Raw genomic sequence first — 21795 nt, forward strand, 5'->3', positions numbered from 1 at the left:
TCTTTGTAGGAACTCTAGCTGCATGCAAAGGCTCTCAAGGACTCTGATGGAATAGTGAAATAGCATCATCGTAAGATACTCTTAGTCAAAGCAAAAAGTCTAAGAATATCTCCAATTATGTTTCTCCTTGTATATCTTTCCCAAGGTAACCTGAATATCTTTCTTCACTTTCTGAAGCTTATTTTTCATACTGGGATGTTGACAGCAACACATACTTTATTTACAAAATGGATCTGTTGGTTTCAGATTCCTTGTTTCCCACTTGACAATTCCAACCTTCACAAATACATAGCATCTTCATAAAACTGAAGAGCAGCTAGACTGAAGTGAATTAACCAAGTACAGCTTAATTAAGTTATCTAGGAAGGTAGAGTTTTCACCTAGTGCTCAAAAGATTGCAACCTGAATACCAGCCCTATCTACAGTGTATGAGGTAAGTGAAGAAATGGATCCTGAAGGAAGATACTGAAGCATATATTACCAAAGTGAAATATTGAGTCAGAATGGAAAAGTCCTCTTTTGAAAAATGAGAAAGGCCCAGGATTCTGCCAGAAGAATAATTTGGAGTTCCAACTGGAGCTCGAGTTGCTCAAGAATAAAAAAAAGTGAAATCCAGACAGCTGTGAGGAAAGGAGAAATATTTCTTCCCAAAAGCAAAGAGTTTTGCCCCTAGGAACATCTGCAGAGTGAACGATACAGAGACATTGTTTTATAGAGGACCTTACACTAGGGCGACACTTGAGGAGTATGGGCCAGAGAAGGAGTTGATTAAATCAAGTGATGTGGATTGTGTTTCTTCATTTGAATTGTAAGTGTTATATCATCTTTAGAGTGGGTTAATTGAGTTTTGTGTGTTTGCTTGTGTGTGTTTATAATTTGAAATAAGGATTTAATTAATTATTATATTTGCAAGTTTAAAGAAGTTTGGAGGCTGTAAATCAGTAATTTTGTGGGGACCTGAGTCAGTTAACTTATGATTCCCCGCACAATATTTCTAACACAAGTTATAAAGTTTATAAATTTATTTATTTATTTATTTTATTAGATTTTTATACCGCCCTTCTCCTGAAGGACTGAGGGTGGTGTACAGCCAAATTATAAAACAATACAATATACAAATTAAAACAAAAACTTAAAACAAGCATATTTCATAAATGGCCGAAATTTAAAACAATCAATTTAAAACCCTTAAAATTCATAAATAACCCCGATTAAAATTATTTAGTAAACTTTTAAGCTAGTCCCGCTTGAATAAATAAATGCGTTTTCAGCTCACGGCAAAAGGTCCGAAGGTCAGGCAATTGGCGCAAACCAGGGGGAAATTCGTTCCAAAGAGTAGGAGCTCCGACAGAGAAGGCCCTTCCCCTGGGGGCCGCCAGCCGACATTGCTTGGCGGACGGCACCCTGAGAAGACCCTCTCTGTATGAGCGTACGGGTCGGTGGGAATTCTTCCCATAATTCTCCTTCCATCAAAAGTAAGCTATGCCTTCAGAATAGTTTAAAGTTTGGTTTTCTTCGGAAGGTTTCCCCAATCAATTCCTCTCTTACGTGGCTTCACCTGCACTGACTCTTATGATTTTCTCTAACCGATTTCTATTTCACCCTTATTTGCTAGATTTAAAGTCAGATTGTCTACTTGTGGAAGCTTCCATTTTTTTCTCCACAGCATTTAGATAGGTTGGATTAAGTGACAGTGACTGGCCCAAAGTCACTCAGTGACTTTGAACCAGGGGTGAAATCCAGCAGGTTCGGACAGGTTCTGGAGAACTGGTAGCGGAAATTTTGAATAGTTCGGAGAACTGGTAAATTCCACTTCCGGCTGGCCCCAGAGGGGGGTGGGAATGGAGATTTTGCATTATCCTTCTCCTGCCATGCCCACCAAGCCACACCACACTCACCAAGCCATGCCCACAGAACCAGTAGTAAAAAAAATTTAGATTTCACCACTACTTTGAATTTTGTCCCATTTCTCTTGCGTCTCCTAAGTTGGTTTCTCCACCCACCCACCCCCGCCTCCATTGGTTTTCTCTAATATGTTGGGTCCCCCCCCATTGGTTTTTATGGACAATGCTTACTTCCAAAACTAGTACATAAAAGTACTATTTCGGTGTGAACCAGGATATATCTATATTCTCTTTCTCTTTCTCCTTTGCATGCATTCTTTGTTTCCTCTCTCCTAATTGCCAGATCATTAATGATGTTTTTCAGGCTACAGTGATCATACTGATCCCATTGAATCACTTGATTTCTTTCTTTGCTAAATCTACATCTTGAGTTATGTCTTTCCACCTTGTTCCAAGCTTGCTGCTATGCAACTCTTGTTTGTTTGCCTAAAAGCTGTTAACAGTCCAGTCTGGAAAATAACAATCAATATCAGAGGAAGACTTTCCTCGGCCTTTTCTGGCAGAGTGAAGTTGTTTGAGGGGTCACTAAACTTGGTTGTTTTTGTCAGGTTCCAATCAATGTACCCATCACAAATCAAACTCTGAGGCATTTCACTTCCTCAAAGAACAAATTTATTTAGATACATCCTCTTGGCACGAACTAGTGGAAAGCCAGTACTAAAGGTTCCCGTGCTTTCCACCCCACTTAAAGTAAGAGTTTCTCATTTTTAAAAAACAATATGTCAGTTTTCTTGCAGACAGCACCAGTGATGATGTTACCTAGTTGATTAATGAAATGTCTGCAAGAAAACAGCCAAGCTCAGACAGGACCAAGGACCTCACGGTTCAACCCTGAGCTACAAATATTCTCCTTCTATTGGAAGTTGTTTCTATTATGCAATAAACTAGATGGGTTCCTGAAAAAACTGCAGGAGAATTTCATGATATGACAGTATTTTCACCCAAAAAGTTGTCTTTCCTAGATATTTCAGAAAGAAAACAATTTATATTTTTAGTATGCGTGTGTGGATTGGTCCCTTGATAAAGATGAAAGCTGGTTGAAGAATGCTTTTTTTAGAAGTTGAACGTGCTATTTTGCAAGGAGATATTTTGATTAATGTCACTTCTCCCTTTGAAGTACACATGGATTTGCTCTCTGGTTGAAGAAGGAAGGTGTTGAAGATGGCACTTGTCGCAGCTTATTTCTGGACTCTTCATCATTGCAAATTATTTTTCCACTTTGTCTCCCAGCAGTTTTTTGCAATGCAGCTGCTAGAGGGAGCTGCGAACTAAATTGCTTTCTACACCTGGAATATTGGTGTTTGTCAGATGAAATCACATTCAAGTAAAGTTCTATTCTCTGTTGAGTTGATTTAAATCAAATCAATATATTTACTAGTTGGGACATGATTGGAAATAAATTTACTTTGCTACATCTCCTAACAGCTTTGTCTTTTAACGGAAGCTTCAGAAGGACAGCTAAAAGTAGCATCAGTGAAGTACCATCACTTTCTGTATGATGTTTTCAGGTGGCTGTTGTCTTGGAATTGCACTCAATAAAAACTGAGTGGTTTTCACCCCTATTCTGCAGGGGTATGTACAGAGTTTTGTTTGTTTTGTTTCCATGTCACTTCTGTAGCTATTATTAGCCTATGCACCACATCGGTGTGCTTTTGTGTCTCTAGATTCAATTAGATTTCATTTATGGCAAGAAGCCAGATATTTTGCTAGGCTCCGTATTCTCTTCTCTGTACTAGTTTTAAAAAACGAAAGGTAGGAATACACTCTCTCTACTGAATTGAATTTTTTTCAGGGTGAAGCTTTTATTATAAATATATATACAATTATACTGAGTCTAATAAACAAACAACAGTGGAAGATATGATGAAATAGCAAAGGAGGATACTCCATCAGAATTTAAAATTCAGTAGCTTGTTTCTACTTAATTAATTTTAAATATTTGTAGATGAAAGGGAGTGGAAGAATATATCTATCTATCTATCTATCTATCTATCTATCTATCTATCTATCTATCTATCTATCTATCTATCTATCTATCTATCTATCTATATCTCGAAGCACCTGGTCTGCCCCAATATGGAAGAGAGCATACTTCTTCCCTTTCGCCTTTCAACTCCAATCCAGGAATCCTCAGGCAGTCGCTTTCACGACAAATTATTTTTGACCTAAATTTGTGTTTTCTGATAAAGAAATAAAGGGAGACTAGTACAGATCTATTTCAAGCTTTAGCCATACCCTTACAAGTTTGAATCTGAGTAAGGATATGGCTAGCTGATGAAAGCTAAAAAGCTTTCATCAGCTAGCCATAGTATGTGTGTATATATATGTATGTATGTATGTATGTATGTATGTATGTATGTATGTGTGTATATATATATATATATATATATATATATATATATATATATATATATATATATATATATATATATATATGTTTTCTGAGGTTTTCGCGGGTGTTTGTATGTAGGTCTTTGGTTATTCGGGTTTTCTCCCGCATAAAATTGGAAGTGTCTTGGCGACGTTTCGACGAAGTCTCATTCGTCATCTTCAGGCTTCAGCTTCGTGCTTCTGGGAGCAATGTGTGATTGCAGCTGTTTCTTCCTTTTTAACTGCTAGTGGGGGTTTGAACTGATTGGGTGGGAGCTTGGCTGTGCTCTGATTGGATGGGGGTTTTTTTGTACTCTGATTGGCTGGGGGTGTGTCCTGTTTGGGTGGGGGCTTGGTTATGCTCAAATTAGACTGAGTTGCAGGGGGATTTGAACTGGTGAGCTGCACTGCTGCTGTTTGGCTTCGTGTTCGTGGTCGTGCTACATCTTCATAGTGGGTATCAGTCTGCTGCATGTATGGATTGGAGGGTTTTGAAATGGCTAATGTTGCAGCTGCGGTCTGGCTTCTGGTCCTTGGTCGTGCTTCCTGATCAGTGTGGGTTTGGGTCTGCTTTCTGGGTGGATGTGTGGTGGTGACATCCTGTGTGGACCTCGTGAGTGTGGGTCTGGTGTCATTCCTCGTGTTAAGGACTCGTTTGTCAATAAGGGCGGGTTTCCAAATGGCTGGTAGGCGGGAGGTATCATCTCGTTTGTTCATGCTATGTGGGCGTTTTTCTATCTCGATGGCTTCTCTGATTATTCTGTTGTTAAAGTGTTCAGTTTTGGCAATAGTTCTGGTCTTTTTAAAGTCAATATCGTGTCCTGTGGCTTTAAGGTGTTGGACCAGGGAAGAAGTTGGTTCCTCTTTTTTGACTGAGTTCTTGTGTTCTTCAATGCGTGCACTTATTCTTCTGTTGGTTTGTCCAATGTATGTGGTGGGGCAGGCGGTGCATGGGATTTCATATACTCCTTGATTTTCTAACTCAATTTTGTCTTTGGGGTTTCTTAGGATGGTGGATATTTTTTGGTTTGTGCAGAATGCTGTCTTGATGTTATGTTTGTGGAGGATCTTGCTGATTCTGTCTGTGGTGCCTTTTATATATGGGAGGAGGGCTGTGCCGTTTTCTTGTTCTCTGTCTTGGATTTTAGTGGGGGGTTCTTTTTGGATTAGTTTGGTAATCTTATTTCTCTGGAATCCATTGGATGTTAGTACATTTGTGAGAGTGTGTAGTTCGGTTTTTAGGTGTTGTTCATCAGCTAAGCGTTTTGTTCTAGAGATGAGTGTCTTGGCTACGGAGTTGATCTGTGCTGGGTGGTGGTGTGAGAGTGCATGCAGATAGCGGTTTGTGTGTGTTTTCTTCTGGTAGATGGTGTGTCCTAGGGAGCCATTGGGTTTCTTGTAGACTAAGACATCTAGGAAGGGAAGTTGATTGTTAACTTCTGTTTCCATGGTGAACTGTATTTTGGGGTGTAAGCTATTGAGGTGTGTGAGGAAGTTGTCAAGTTTTTCTTTCCCGTGTGGCCAGATTATGAAGGTGTCGTCTACGTATCTGAGCCAGAGTTTGGGTTTGTGATCAGATTTTTCTAGTGCTTGGGTTTCAAAGTGTTCCATGTAGAGGTTGGCAATGACAGGTGAGAGGGGTGATCCCATATATAAAACCTATATATAGGTCTTGGTATAGGTTTTCACGGGTATAGGTATGTAGGTCTTGGCATATTCAGGTCTTTTCCCATGTAAGGTTGAGAGTATCTTGGTGACATTTTGACGAGGTCTCATTTGTCATCTTCAGGCTGGTGCTTTCGGCTTCGTGTTTGTGCGAGCAAACCATGGTCGGAGCTGCCGTCTCTCTATAAATACTGGTGGGGAGGTGGGGTGTATTGCTGTAAGTGGGTTGGCTGGCTTTGTGGTTGCATCTTGATTGGTAGGTGGAGTGGGTGTTTGCAGATTAGTCGGCTGTTTCGTAGCATCCTGTGTGGGTGTGATCCTAGTTGTGTGGCCATTAGTCTTTTGTGTTGTAATGACCTGCTTAATGGGCTGTGTGGAAACGTCCTGAGTTCTGGGAATGTGACCTCCTGTAGTGGTAATGGGCTTTCTGGAAATGTCCTGAGTTCTGGGAATGTGATCTCCTGTAGTGGTAATGGGCTTTCTGGAAATGTCCTGAGTTCTGGGAATGTGACCTCCTGAGTCTTGTGCTGTAACATCCTGGGTGGTATGTTGTGTTGTAACGTCCTGAGCTTTGGTGTTGTGGCCTCTGGAGTTCTGCAATGTGACGTCCTGAGCAGATGGCTGTGATGCAGCATCACGGGCTTTGGTTTGGCTCCGAGTTCAAGGTCTTGTCATGTTTGCTGACACACGCCATGAACACATGACAAGACCTCGAACTCGGAGTTGCTTTTCTTTGCAATCCCCCCACACTTTGTGTTCTGCCTTTTGTCTTGGACCTTACCCTTGTCTTGTGGACTGATTTTGGATGTTTGCTTTGCTTTGTCTTTAGAGCTGCTTCTTGCCTTGTACCTTGTCTTTGCCCTGGGGACTGCCATTTGTCTTGTGCCTGGACTCATGGACTCACTTAGCTGGGTGGACTGGACTTGGAACTGTGGACCTTGCCCTGTGAGCGTGCTCCTATTCTGTGGACTTTATTTGTAAATGTAGGGGATGTTGTTTGGGGGAATGAGGGTGGCTGTTTTCGGGGTAGTGTGGGTTGGAGGCATACCAAGCATTGGAGGGCTATTTGCTGGAACATTTATTGAGAACAATAAGGGATTCTCTAAAGCAGGGGTCTCCAACCTTGGCAACTTGAAGCCTGATGGACTTCAACTCCCAGAATCCCCCAGCCAGCTTTCCTGGCTGGGGAATTCTTGGAATTGAAGTCTGCCAGTCTTCAAGTTGCCAAGATTGGAGACCCCTGCTCTAGAGAGGCCTGCTTTGCCTTGACCACTTGGGTCATAACAATAATTCACATGTCCATATCCTGCTGAATTTACTAATTTTTCTCTTCCTAGGAATTGGTGTATCACAGGGTTTATTTTTTTCTTGAACCCTTCAGTCTGATTGCCTTTGCCAACTAACTGCTACTTTGGAATATGATGTCTATGTGCTTTCCCTAGCTTCAGCCAAGCAGAACAGATGGCTAGGAAAACTGTTGTGGTTGAGGATACAAAAAGTTGCTTGATTGAAGGGGTGGGGTGGGAAACATGCTGTGGACCAGCATGTGGTCAATGTCAGGTTGTGGCAGTGGCAATGTCAATTCCTAAGGGAGTAACTACTGTTAATATCTGAGGTTGTTAGTCTTGGCTGTTTCACCAGGCTGAATTCCAGAAATGGAACCAATTATCTTCCATCTGTTCTACCTGTGGCTGAAATAGGCCAATCTGCTGAGACAAAACAACTGAAATCATCAGTGTGTTCATCAGGCTGGAGTAGCCACTTGTGTGTGTGTGTGTGTATATAAACTGTGATGTATAAGCTGCTAACTAATTGAAGGATTGTTAGCTCTCTTTTTAACACATTTATTACTGTACATTAAAACATGAGCAGTACTGAGAATATTGTATACTGTTCTAATTATCTTGCCTTATTTTGTTTCTGGAAAAGATATCGCTTTCCTAGGAGGAAGCATGATGATGGCAAAGGCAAATGAAGAAATATGAGGGAGATGTGATAAGAATATAGACTGTCAGGAATGGTATGGGCAATGTCACTAGAGAGAACTATTTCTTTGCAGTGTTAGAGCTCCAGATTATCAATTCCAACTAAATGTAGAGAAGTTCAAGATTAATAAAAGTGCTTCCTTGTATAATACTGTACCTTGGAATGTCTTAATTTGAACGGCTTTAAAAGGGATAGGATAACTTTGATGGCTGCTTAAGTCCTTTGGAAACACATTTCAGCCATCTTAAATACCAATTAGTAAGAAGTAACTCTGGAAGATACTGTGATATTCTCAACCATGCTTACAAGTCACTTGGATGCATCAGTTTGGTCATTGTATCACATAGATTACTCACAAATGAAGGCAAATATACATGCCCCAGGATAACGTTGCAGGATGAGGTTGGTTACCGGGACCGGAGTTTAAATATAGAATAGTGGATTTAATAAATGATTGTTCTGATCCAGTGACTAATAGCAAATAATATAAAATCAAATCAGACATACATATAGCAATAGCACTTAGACTTATATTCCACTTCATAGTACTTCACAGCCCTCTCTAAGCGGTTTACAGAGTCTGCATATTGCCCCCAACAATCGGGGTCTTCATTTTACCAACCTCGGAAGGATGGAAGCTGAGTCAGCTTTGAGCCAGTCAGAATTGAATTGCCTAACTGCTAGCAGCCGGCAGTCAGCAGAAGCCTGCAGTATTGCATTCTAACCACTGCGCCACCATGGCTCACAATCATGTACTAGTTGTTCCAGTTTAGTGGTATTGATTACCAATTTAGTCCGCAGGGGTGAAATGCTCCCGGTTTGCACCGGCTCACCCGATTAGGTAGCGATGGCAGCTGCTGGTTCGGAGGACTGGTAGTAAAAATCCCTGGCCCCGCCCCCTGCCCCTGCTGAGCTGCACCATCAGCAGAGGTTTTTTTTTTACTTTTAAAAGTTTTTCTTCAGCCAAAAACATGCCTTTAAAAGTTAAAAAAAACACACCTCTCTGATGATCGCGGGGCTGAGCAGAGATCATCAGAACACTTTAAAAGTTTTTTTTTAAAAAAACCTCTTCAGCCGAAAAGGAAAAAAAGGAAAAGGGGGGGGGCTTTAAAAGGCTCCTCTGGCCATCCCAGCTGAGTTCCTCATCACCAGAACCTTAAAAAACATGTTTTCTACATATTAAAACAATTATTTTAAGAGGTTCTGGACTGCTATGAAGGAACTTCAGCTGAGATCCTCAGAGGAGCCGATTTAAAAACTTTTTCCCCTCTGGCAACCCCAGAGGAGTTTCCTGATCCTAGCAGGCTTTGAAAATCACTTTTTAACAGCCCCCACTTACAAGAGCCCCCACCCATGCCCACCCAATGCCCCCTCCTCACTTACCTATAATTACTGCATACTGCTCCTTTCTGGTTGGCAACACAATGCTTATTTCAGCTACTGATTACAGCCTGCTTTGACTTCCTGCTTTGCTGAATGAGGAACTCTGGGATTTGAAGTCCACAAACCTAAAGCTACTAAAGTTGGAGACCCCCTGATCTAAAAAAATAAATAAAAATAATAAAATAAAATATTTGTGCAGCTTTCTGAGATTTGGTGTGTTTCTGTAGTGTTTCACTCTAACTACACAAACACACAAAATCTCACAAAACTGTATGTGGCATTTTATGTGTGTGTGAGTCAGTTGTGTTGTGTGTGTGTAAAGTGTGAAAGTGTGAGGTTCCTGCTTGTTGCAGGGGCCATTTTGGATGAAGTGCAGCTGCTTTTACATTGTGTGTGAGTCAGTTGTGTTGTGTTATGTTGTGTTGTTGTGTGTGTGTAAAGTGTGAAAGTTGGTTTTTGGTACCTCTTATTGTTTTGTATACTTTGTTAATTATTTTTATTATTTATTGTTATTGGCCATGCCCACCCAGCCATCTGACCACCAAGCCACGCTCACCAATTAAGCCACGCCCACAGAACCAGTAGGGAAAATTTTTAGATTTCACCCCTGATTTAGTGGTATTGATTATCAATTTAGTGATATTGATTATATTTTGTTCCATTCCCTGGAAATGCCTCCATGTTTGTGCTCCTTCAAATCTTCCATGACCAAAGTGGAATCAAGAGCCCCATTGTATTATTTTGCTTTCAGAAAAAGAGAGAAGTCATTGTGTTGCAGCAGCCCCTTTGAAGAAACAGATGACCCCTAAAGAGTCCTGTTGCTGACTTTCAGATGGCCATGGCTGAGCAAAGGAAATTAGGAAGACCAATTTCTGCACAGAACAGCTGAGCTAAAATTCATTCAATTTAATCCTTTTTCTCACAGATTAAATGGAGACCAAGTTTTCTTTAATAGCTACATAGGATAACGAGTTTATCAGTCCAAGAACATAACATTACACCTAACAATTGTCTTGTTAATGATCATTCTCTTTATGTGAACCATCTGGGTACATTCAATGAGTTGAAAAAAAAAATGCTTCAAACTTCAACTGAGCCTAGCATCACTCTACTATTCATTCAAGTGGTCCATCTTTTTTCACCCTCCAGCTGCATCTTTTTTTTTTTAAAAAAAAAAGCTTGCATAGAAGCCTGAAAAATCAAGGACCATTTTAATGAAAAACTACGCCGCCTTCGGTATGACCTAAGCATAGCTCATAAAATCATCTGATACAATGTCCTATCTGTCAATGACTACTTCAGCTTCAACCACATTGTGTATATGAGCAGACAATAGATATAAACTTAAAGTGAACCGCTCCAAACTCGATTACAGAAAATATGACTTCAGTAACAGAGTGGTCAATGCCTGGAATGCACTACCTGACTCTGTGGTTTCATCCCAACCCCCCCCCCAAATTTTAACTTTAGACTGGCAGCTGTTGACCTCACCCCATTCCTAAAAGTTCTGTAAGGGGCGTGTGCATAAGAGCACCAGCTTGCCTACTGTCCCTGTCCTATTGTTCCCTTTAATTGTATTCATTTTATATATTCAGTTCATGCTTATACTTATATATATTATCTAACATGTACTTGACAAATAAATAAAATAAAGAATAGCAAAGAAGTCCACTGCTCTAATAATTGAATGAGGTCTAAAGCATTTCCTTTGAATTGTTTTTGAAGCACTTATGTAATCTATCATCTATCTATCTATCTATCTATCTATCTATCTATCTATCTATCTATCTACACTTAGATACATAGATAGATGATAGATAGATATACACTTTATAAAAACATTATAAAAATGTTATAATATAAAATTATATGGCACTATAAATACTATAAACTTTGAATCTAGCCCCTGACCAAATCTACCATTATTCCAATAATATCTAACTTCAATGATAGTGACATAAAATCCTGCTAAGATTTTAGCATACAATCCATAGTATTTCAATAATATCAAAGTGAAGTCATTAACTCAAAAGCCAGAGTTATATATTCATGTCATGCCCTCTAATACAAATATGTAAACTGTGGCACTTGTGCGGTTATGTTATTTATGCGTCATCATTGGCTTTTCTTGTCCACTGTTGATATCCATGTCTCCCATATGTCCTTACTTTCAGACATTTTTTAAGTCACATATATTCTTATCTCAGTATCTGTTGTTTTTTTAAAAAAAAAAAAACTTTCTTGAAGTTAAATCTGTGATTGGAACTGGTAGTGTTTTAACTCTAGTTTGCTGATATGGATCTCAGGCTGCGGGTGTAGACAGTATAACTAGAGAAATATTAAAATATGGATGTAATTTATTCTATACAGTTTGTTAAAGGCTTCATTTGCAATTGACAACTGAAAGATTGCTACTATTGTTGTTTGTTTGTTTGTTTACATTTATACCCCGCCCTTCTCCGAAGACTCAGGGCGGCTTACAATGTATAAGGCAATAGTCTCATTCTATTTGTATATTTTTTTTTTTTACAAAGTCAACTTATTGCCCCCCCAACAATCTGGGTCCTAATTTTACCTACCTTATAAAGGGTGGAAGGCTATTGTTCTTTGAGTAAGAGTAACAAGAGGAAATGCAAGTATTGGGAAGTGAAGTTTGCTGACTGTTTATAGTTTCTCTTTACCAGCCTTGACTGGGGTATTGATTTTTCCTTGATTGTTTTTGTTTATCTGGTGCCGGTTCCTGTTTATCTGAATGTGGATAATAGGTGTGTGATAAGGAAGTACTTAGGGCTCTTTGTCCCCCTTTTCCAGCTATTAACTATTTTTAGCTAATAGTAGAGACTTTAAGACAAGCTCCATCTATAAAGTATTCAAAAGGGAAGAAATCAAAGGTCTCCCCAAAAGAGAAAGTATTAGACTAGATTAACAGAGTTGGAAGGGACTTTGTAGGTCACCTAGTCCAACCCAGTCTTACATAAAAAGAACCCAAACACTAAGTACATACTAGATGGACATTACCTTACAGACGACCCCCATCCTGTTAAAGACCTTGGAATTTTCATGTCAAATGATCTAAGTGCCAAAGCCCACTGCAACTACATAGCAAAAAAAGCTCTAAGAGTTGTAAACCTAATCTTGCGTAGCTTCTTTTCCAAAAACACTAACTACTAACCAGAGCATATAAAACATTTGCTAGACCAATTCTAGAATACAGCTCGCCTGTTTGGAACCCTCACCACATCTCTGACATCAATACAATTGAACGTGTCCAGAAATATTTTACAAGAAGAGTTCTCCATTCCTCTGAAAACAATAAAATACCTTATCCCACCAGACTTGAAATCCTAGGCTTAGAAAACTTGGAACTCCGTCGCCTTCGACAAGACCTAAGTTTAACTCACAGAATCATCTATTGTAATGTCCTTCCTGTTAAAGACTACTTCAGCTTTAATTGCAATAATACTAGAGCAACTAATAGATTTAAACTTAATGTCAACCGCTTTAATCTAGATTGCAGAAAATATGACTTCTGTAACAGAATCATCAGTGCTTGGAATACTTTACCTGACTCTGTGGTCTCTTCTCATAATCCTAAAAGCTTTAACCAAAAACTTTCTACTATTGACCTCACCCCATTCCTAAGAGGACCATAAGGGGCGTGCATAAGCGCACAAACGTGCCTACCGTTCCTGTCCTATTGTTTTTCTTTTCTTCTTCCTATATATATATATATATATATATGCTTATACCTCCTTATATTTACTCATATATGTGTTTATATACTATATAATCTTTTTTGTATGATACCTACATATATTGTTGTGACAAAATAAATAAATAAAATAAATAAATAAACCCCCATCCAAGCAGGGCGATCTTACACCATTTATGACAGATGGCAGTCCAGTCTCTTCTTAAAAGCTTCCACTGATGAAGTGCCCACAACTTCTGAAAGCAAGGTGTTCCATTGGTTGATTATTCTCACTGTCAGAAAATGTCTCCTTATTTCTAATCTCTTCTCGATCAGTTTCCATCCATTACTCCTTGTCTGGCTTTTGGAAGTCTTGGAAAATAGCTTGACCCCCTCCTCTCTGTGGCAACCCCTCAAATATTGGAGCACTGCTATCATGTCTCTCCTTATCCTTCTCTTCACTAGACTAGCATGCCCAAGTACATACTTGAAATGCTTCAAGTACATCTTTCTTCATTACTTGCCAATTAACCATTGTCTAGATAGATAAGTAGGAACAATCAAGGAAGAAACAATTCCCCATTCAAAAAAGCTCTTCATCCAATGGGGTCCCAATTGGCGCTTCACCAAGGCTTTTGGCCAGGATAGTTGAAACCCTTCAAGGTAATGTATACCTGCTACAAATTTAAAACATCGACATCAATGAAGAAACAGTACTCCAGTGTAGGATAGGAGGAGGAGTTACTACATAAAACAGCTAGCAAACTTCAGTCCTTTTTTTTTTTTTTTGTTTACATTTATACCCCGCCCTTCTCCGAAGACTCAGGGTGGCTTACAGTGTATAAGGCAAGGCCTTCATGCATTATTCATGCATAACTTCACTCCTTCATGCATAATGGACTCTTCAATAAAAAAATATTTTATCAAATATGCAAACTTGGGATATTAAAATAGGAAATTATGAAACACAACTCACCTTAAATAAATTCCCATCTTCAAGGAGCATTTATTGCTGTTATTGTTATTATTTTTGAAAGCCATATAGGAAATCTGATTTTGTTGGATGTAAAATTATATATTGGACTATGAATGAATAAATGAATGAATATATATGCATCTCTGTGAGTGTGTGTTCAAAAACCTTCTGTACTGTAGTTTTCCTGGGATTAAGACTTTGACAGATACTTTTAGTCCTCTTAACACTTTAGAGTCTTTCAGAGTCTCCACTTAGAGCAGGGGTGTCAAACTCAAGGCCTGCAGGCCAGATCCGGCCTGCAGGGTACTTAGATCTGGCCCAAGGGGCCACCCTCGAAATAGCGAAAGACCAGCCATGGTGCTCTTCCAGAGAAAACAGAGCTTGGGAAGACTGCATGCACCCCCACCCAACTCCGTTTTTGCTGGCAGAGGGTTGCAGGAAGCCGTCAAAGCTGAAAACGGAGCTCAGGAGCCTGTTTTTGCTGGCAGAGTGCACGGGCCACCACAGGCGCCCTCAACACGAATGACATCAAGCTGGCCACACCCAACCTGGCCATGCCTATCCCAGCCCCCCGAGGTTAAACACAACCCTGATGCGGTCCTCCATCAAATCGAGTTTGACACCCCTAACTCAGAGACTCATTGCATTTTCTTGAGTGCCTGGTAAAAACCTGGGAATTTGGATTTTGGCTCAAAGAATCAATGTTTTTCAATAGAAATGAACTAGCAACTTCCAGTAGTTATGTTTATGTTCAGTGGAAAAAAATAAAATATTATTCAAACAAGCATCAAACATGTGTTTTGGCCTCCACATGTGTTGTCAAAGGATTTTAAAAGCTAGCAAATATTCGGTTGTTTTGAAATTTTAATTAGCTTTGAACAAGAAAGCGGCATGTAACCAATTAGAGATCTAAGAACTAATGTGTGTGCAGGCTGCCATTTTTTTAGCAATTAATTGATAACTAGCTTACTGTGGGCTATCTAATAATTAAATGGGAAAACACTCTGAGCCAAATGAAAAGCAGGGATGTAAATGAGTTAAACATTTATGCTTTTTCAGATTCACTGACCACAGTACTTAATCTGCAAAGAACAGACTCCTACCCATCACCTAAATTACGCCACATAGAGTGAAAATCCCAAAGCTGTATGAATGGTAGAATGACAAAGCAACTTTTGGGAAGTGGGCGGAAGGTAAATGGTCTAGTTCAGAGTTTCTCAATCTTAACAACTTTAAGATGGGTTGGCTTCATCTTCCAGAACTGGCTGGCTAGGGAATTCTGGGAGTTGAAGTCCACCCAACTTAAAGTTACTGAGAGTGAGCAACTGGGTTAGTAGCCAGTTCTGTCCCCTCTTCTACCACACCTTTTCCTTCATGGCACTACCTTCTTCAGTCAAAGAGCTTCTTCACTTTGGCAAGAGTTGGACTGGTAATGTGTTGACAAATGAATTTGTCTATTGGAAGAAAAATCTCTACTTGTTTATTTTCAAATATAAAGAGTTGCTACTACAATTGTACAGTGATGCTGATAAGGTGTCCTTTTCTGTAGGACCATTGTAACAAATGCAATGCTTGATAAAGCAGGATAAGGGTTGGTCAAATTGCTCGATCCATTTTTGTAGAGTGGGAAATTGAAGACATTTCCTCTCTGCTGCATACAAGTGTGGTCATGGAGAATAAGTTTTGATAGCCAAGCAACATATCTGTCACCAATATCAATACCAGCAATCTTATAGGTTGGCTTTGCACAAAGGAAAATATTTTACCCATTATTTTATATCTTCCTTGGCTGGACAGAGTAAAATAAAATGTCTTGGCTTCTATTAAAGAATTAAGTACTTCCCATCCATCTAGATCAGGGGTGTCAACTGGCAGCCCGCGGGCCAAATGTGTCACACACAGGCCACACCCACCCCAGCTCCGTGAATGGGAAAAACATCATGAAATGTCATGTGACAGCAACGTGATCAGTGAGTTTGACACCCGTGGTCTAGATCTATCTATCCTCTTCAACAAAATGATCATCTCCATGTGTAGGAAACAATGGAGCATTTTAAGTATTTACTGTATTGTATTCAGAATTCTTCTGTAGAAGCTGGAGGGTGAGGAGAACAATGAGAGTAACTGGCTATATTCAAGCCTACACACATACACACACACACACGCAACAAAAGAAAAGAAATGTTGTTGAACATTTATAAGTAGAAGATGCCTTATTAGAAATTATTTCCAAAGCTGATTTTTAGTTATAGTTTAGATGTGAATCTGAAAATATTTAGTTCTCTCCAAAATGGGAAAAAATGTTTACGCAGAGAACAGGTTATGTTCTGGTAAGCATATACATTCAGCTATTAGTGAAGCGTACCACCTGCTAATCCAGAAAAACAATAATGTGCATCCATTTGTAGAATAAATGGGGAAGAACCAATTTAATTTAGTATTTCTCCACAAGATTTCCCAGGTGAACTGTCTTGATTTCAAATACCACTTTGTTTGATTTAGGTCTTTTAAAAAATATATATATTTTTTTGCCAACACAGCATTCTACTAGTCAAGATTATCCTATGCTTTGAAAAAGGCCTTGGGTTTAGAATATTATGCTCACTTTAAGAATGGCATTGAAAAGTTGCTAAGAAGCAGATGTACATCAGTGGTGGGTTGCTACCAGTTTGCCCCGGATTGGGCTAACAGGTAGTGGCGGGAGGCTCCACTCACCCACTTGGACACTTCTGCGCAGAAGTGTCGCACATGCATGCCCATGAGCAAACCAGAAGCGACGGGTTTTGAAACCTGCCCCTGATGTACACATATCCTCAGTGGAATATACATTCATGGATGTTTGGTACTAAATTGAGGGAAATGAGGAATTTTTAAAAATGTATATGGAGAACCTTAGTGTCAGGGTTCTAAATAACAAACCCAAAGCAATCAAAACTCTGAGGCCTAGATTTTCCTCAAAGTAAGAATTTATTAGGAATGTCATATTGGCACAGCTGGTGAAAACCTGACTCTGAAGGACCTGAGGTTTTCACCACCCAAATGAAAACCCAAAGTCCTTGCCCCCAGGTCACATGTCCATCACATAGTCCAATCAGGTCTCAGTCCCAACTCCGGCTGGCTTCTGTCCACGCTTTTCCAATACCTGGTAGAGCATCCTTGGCTCCCATGAGAAAGAAAGTTATTTTGGCTACACATCCCCCAGCTATTTCTATCTCCCCCCTTATGTTCCCACAGCTCCAACTGGCCTTGCTATTGAAGATGTTCCTGAAATGGCTTCAGGGCTGACACTTAGCATATTTTTTTCCATATTGCACTTGAAGTCAGAAAAGAAGGATCATTCAAGCAGTTATGTATGGACCCAGCTGTTTTGGAGAACTACTGTCCTGTCTCCAACCTTTGGCTCGGGACAGGGGTTATTCCTCTGCCCTGGTCCTTTTGGATCTCTCAGCAGCTTTTGATACCATCAACAATGGTATCCTGCTGCGACGGTTGGGGAGTTTAGGAGTGGTGGGCACCGTTTTTCAGTGGTTCTCCTCCTATCTCTCTTGCCGGTCGCAGACGGTGTTGGCAGGGGGGCAGAGATCGACCACAAGGCACCTCATGTGTGGGGTGCCACAGGGTTCGGTTCTCTCGCCTCTCCTGTTCAACATCTATATGAAGCCGCTGGGTGAGATCATCCATGGTTTTGGGGTGAGGTACCAGCTGTACGCTGATGATACTCAGCTGTACATTTCCACCCCTAACCACCCCAACGAAGCTGTCGAAGTGTTGTCCCAGTGTCTGGAGACCGTGCGGGTCTGGATGGGAAAGAACAGGCTTAAACTCAACCCCTCCAAGACTGAGTGGCTGTGGATGCATCCCGGTACAGTCAGCTGCAGCCACTGCTGACTGTTGGGGGTGAGTCATTGGCCCCAATGGAGAGGATCCGCAACTTAGGCGTTCTCCTGGATGGACGGTTGTTCTTTGAAGAACATCTGACGACCGTCTCCAGGAGAGCTTTTTATCAGGTATGCCTGATCCGCCAGTTGCGCCCCTTTCTAGACCGGGATTCCTTATGCACGGTCACTCATGCCCTCGTCACTTCTCGCCTGGACTACTGCAATGCTCTCTACATGCAGCTCCCCTTGAAGAGCACCCGGAGGCTCCAGCTGATCCAGAATGCGGCTGCGTAGGTGATGGAGGGAGCTACTCATGGCTCCCATATAACACCCCTCCTGCGCAAGCTGCACTGGCTGCCTGTGGTCTTCCGGGTGCAATTCAAGGTGCTGGTTACCACCTTTAAAGCGCTCCATGGCTCAGGACCGGGTTATTTACGGGACCGCCTGCTGCCACCGTTTGCCTCCCATCGACCTGTGTGCTCCCATAGGGAGGGCCTCCTCAGGGTTCTGTCAGCCAAACAATGTCGGCTGGCGACCCCCGGGGGAGAGCCTTCTCTGTGGGGGCACCTACCCTCTGAGCTTCCCCCGGAATCCGACAGCTCCCTGACCTCCAGACCTTTCGCCGCGCGCTGAAGACGTACTTATTCTTCCGTGCAGGACTGGCATAAAACTATTAGTAATTACAAATTGGGTTTTTATGGTTTTAATGTGTATTTTAAGTAATGGGCCAAATTGAATAGGTTTTTTAAAAGGGTTTTAACTGTTTTAACTGTATATTGTATGTTTTATTGTGTGTTACCTGGCTGGAAATCGCCCTGAGTCCTTCGGGAGAAGGGCGGTATAGAAATTAAATTATTCTATTCTATTCTATTCTATTCTATTCTATTCTATTCTATTCTATTCTATTCTATTCTATTCTATTCTATTCTATGTTGTACAGTGGCAGAAAACTGCATTCTTTGCAGTTCTAATGTCTTTGTTAATAAACCTTAACAATTTCACCCTGCATTGCAGGGTGTTAAACTCGTTTGCACTACACAGCTTTAAACAGGCAAACATTTCCAGAAGCAGATAGATGTTCAGGAATATTGTGGGACAGGCTTGCCTAAGGTTCAGACAAAGTGTATGAACGGAGTCCATGTCACCAATCATTTCCGTGAGAAATTCTCAAAACCTTTTGGACAAGAGAGTGGGAGGGGAATCTTTGTTTAGAGAACAACCAAATGTTCATGAAAAACTATCAGTAGTTTGGGCTCAATCTGACCTCTGCATCTCCTTGCCTGTCCATTAATAGCTACTATTTACCGTACAGTCTTTAAATTTAATTTACCATTTTCCAATTTACGAACACCATACTCACAAATATGCCCGGGTTTTTTGCATTTTAATATTTTTGATTTATAAGATAGATGTCTGATTTATAGCAGTTTCAAGTGCCTTATTTGGTCCATTTATCCCCTCCACTCTGCAAGAATGATAAAACAACCATGTATGTCTCCTCAGCAAGAATAATCAAATATTTATTATGTCAGTTAAATTACAGCACTATAAGCTATGGCTGCGGAACGATCATTTTTTCCTCCTCACCAGCGTCTCGTGGTCTAACTAAATGCAAGTGTCGCCGGTTGGCTGATGTATTTTTGCCCCCTCCCCTCTCCAGCAGGGTGCATTGTAGCTATGTTCTGTATGACATTCCCAGCCACTGCAGAAGGGATTGGGTGTGCATGTTTAAGTGTACGGCAAAGGAAAGGTTGTGGCTCATTGCTTTCAGGGAAATCATTACGAGACATTAAAGAAAAGGCAGCCTATCATTTTTTGTGTGATATGCAAAAGATGCCTTCCAGCTGAGAGAAGCCAGATCAGATTTCTATTGCTTGAAGGGGAATACAGCTCTTGGTGCAGTCACTTTGGGGGATTAGGCTGTGTGTAAAACAATGTGGGGGGCGGTGGTGTGGTGTCATTAGAATTCACTGTAGCAATTTGATAGATGCACACCCCGTGAGCATCCACACCCTGTGCAGACTGGCTGCAATGGCATGCTTAAGACTCACTGTGCATTTGAAGCTTGCAGTTCCACATGATAAACCTTTGGAGTTTTATTTATATTGAGGAGCCTACTTCTCGATATACATTATAACTTTTATTGGCTGGCGGTTAAACACACAGACACACACACACACTGCCATATTTCTGTCAGAAATACAGGCTGCCAAAAAGCTGTTCCTCACACAAAGAAAGTACATTTTGTACCAAGCAATAAATAAAAACAACTAGCAGAAAATACTCCAAGTGATATAGTTCCAATTTTCGTGAGGGATTTATATTTTTATTTGCTCCTTATAATATGATTGTGGGGCATGGAAGCTGTGCTTGAGAAATCTCTTTCTTTCTATATATGCAATCCATACATATATGCACTGAGAATGAAAGAATGAGGACAGAGATATACACACATATTTATACAGATACTTATCCTTCAATAAGCTGTTTCACATGTAAATATTTAAACTTATGTTGATCTAGTGAGAATCGAAAGAATACATATATTCAATCTAGAAAAAATTGAGAAGGGACATGTTTTTCCAAATATCAGAAACATTCTCATACAGAAGAGGATAGCAATAGCACTTAGACTTATATACTGCTTCCACAGCACTTCAAAATCCACTTTAAGCAGTTTACAGAGTCAGAATATTGCCCCTAACAATCTGGATCCTCATTTTACCGATAGATGGAAGACTGAGTCAACCTTGAGCCTGGTGAGATTTGAACTGCCAAATTGCAGTCAGCCGGCAGTCAGCAGAAGTAACCTGCAGTACTGCATTCTAACCACTGCACCACCGTGGAGAAAGAGTTATTCTCTGTTATTCCAATGGTAGAATTGGAAGTGATAAGAATCCAGCTATTGGAGTGTAGTTTATTGGTTAAATATTAGGAGAAACATAAACCCATTAATTTAGGCAGCCATTTTTCCCTCACTGAATATGTATAAGCAGAGGGGTTGAACACCATTTTTAAAAGTGTACTTACTCTAGATTCCCTGCATTATGAAGAACTTGGACTAGACAATCTAAAAACATCTCATCAAGCTTTCTTATTCTGTGAATCTTTGTGTCACATTTATGATTCCTAATCCAAATAAAGATTTTGAGCCTATAGATATGAGCAGTAGTGGGTTTCAAATCCCTCTGCTACTGGTTCGCTATCGGTAGTGTGCGATCGCTTGGTCCTGTGTTGTGGTCCGTCAGCAGCCTACGGAGCTGGCAACAGAGTCAGACAGCGATGAGGCTGAGGTGAGGCAAGCGCCATCGGGAACTGAAGTGCGGACTCCAGAGCCTCCAGAGACTGATAGTAGTGAGGCAGAGGAACAGGAGGAGCCTGTTCCTAATGCATGCATGAGAAGAGCTGCCAGAAAGCAAGAGCAGCTCAAGCAGAGAGACAACTCGGAGTAGGGCCAAGAGATGACTGGCCCCTTCCATAAGGCTTAAAACAGACCAGCACCGGTGTTTTAGCTTTGCCGGAAAACAACTTTGTAGCTGCGTCTTCTGCTTCATATCTGTCTTTGCTTTTTTGGCTTCTGGATGTTTGCCAGGAAGGGCCTTTGGCAGTTTGCCTAATTGGACTAAGGTTTGTGAGATAACTGAAGAATTTGTGTTGGGAGGCATTTGTTTTACTTTGAGTTGAACGATGCTGGGAATGAAGTAATTCCCAGCTGTTCGAATAAAGTTTGCTTTTCCACGGACTAAGTTTATTAGTACCAACTTGGGCCTGGGTCACAACAGTGTGCTTTGTGAGTGCACAACACTTCTGCGCATGCGCAGAGCATTTTTGATGACATCTGGGCAGCTGGGCAGAGCCTCCTGCTGCCGCCACTGCCAGTTCACCCGAACTGGGGCGAACCAGGAGCAACCCACCACTGGACAGGAGAGTTTCTTACATTCC

The sequence above is a fragment of the Ahaetulla prasina genome, chromosome 2 (assembly GCF_028640845.1).
Source record: "Ahaetulla prasina isolate Xishuangbanna chromosome 2, ASM2864084v1, whole genome shotgun sequence".
Classification (NCBI taxonomy): domain Eukaryota; kingdom Metazoa; phylum Chordata; class Lepidosauria; order Squamata; family Colubridae; genus Ahaetulla; species Ahaetulla prasina.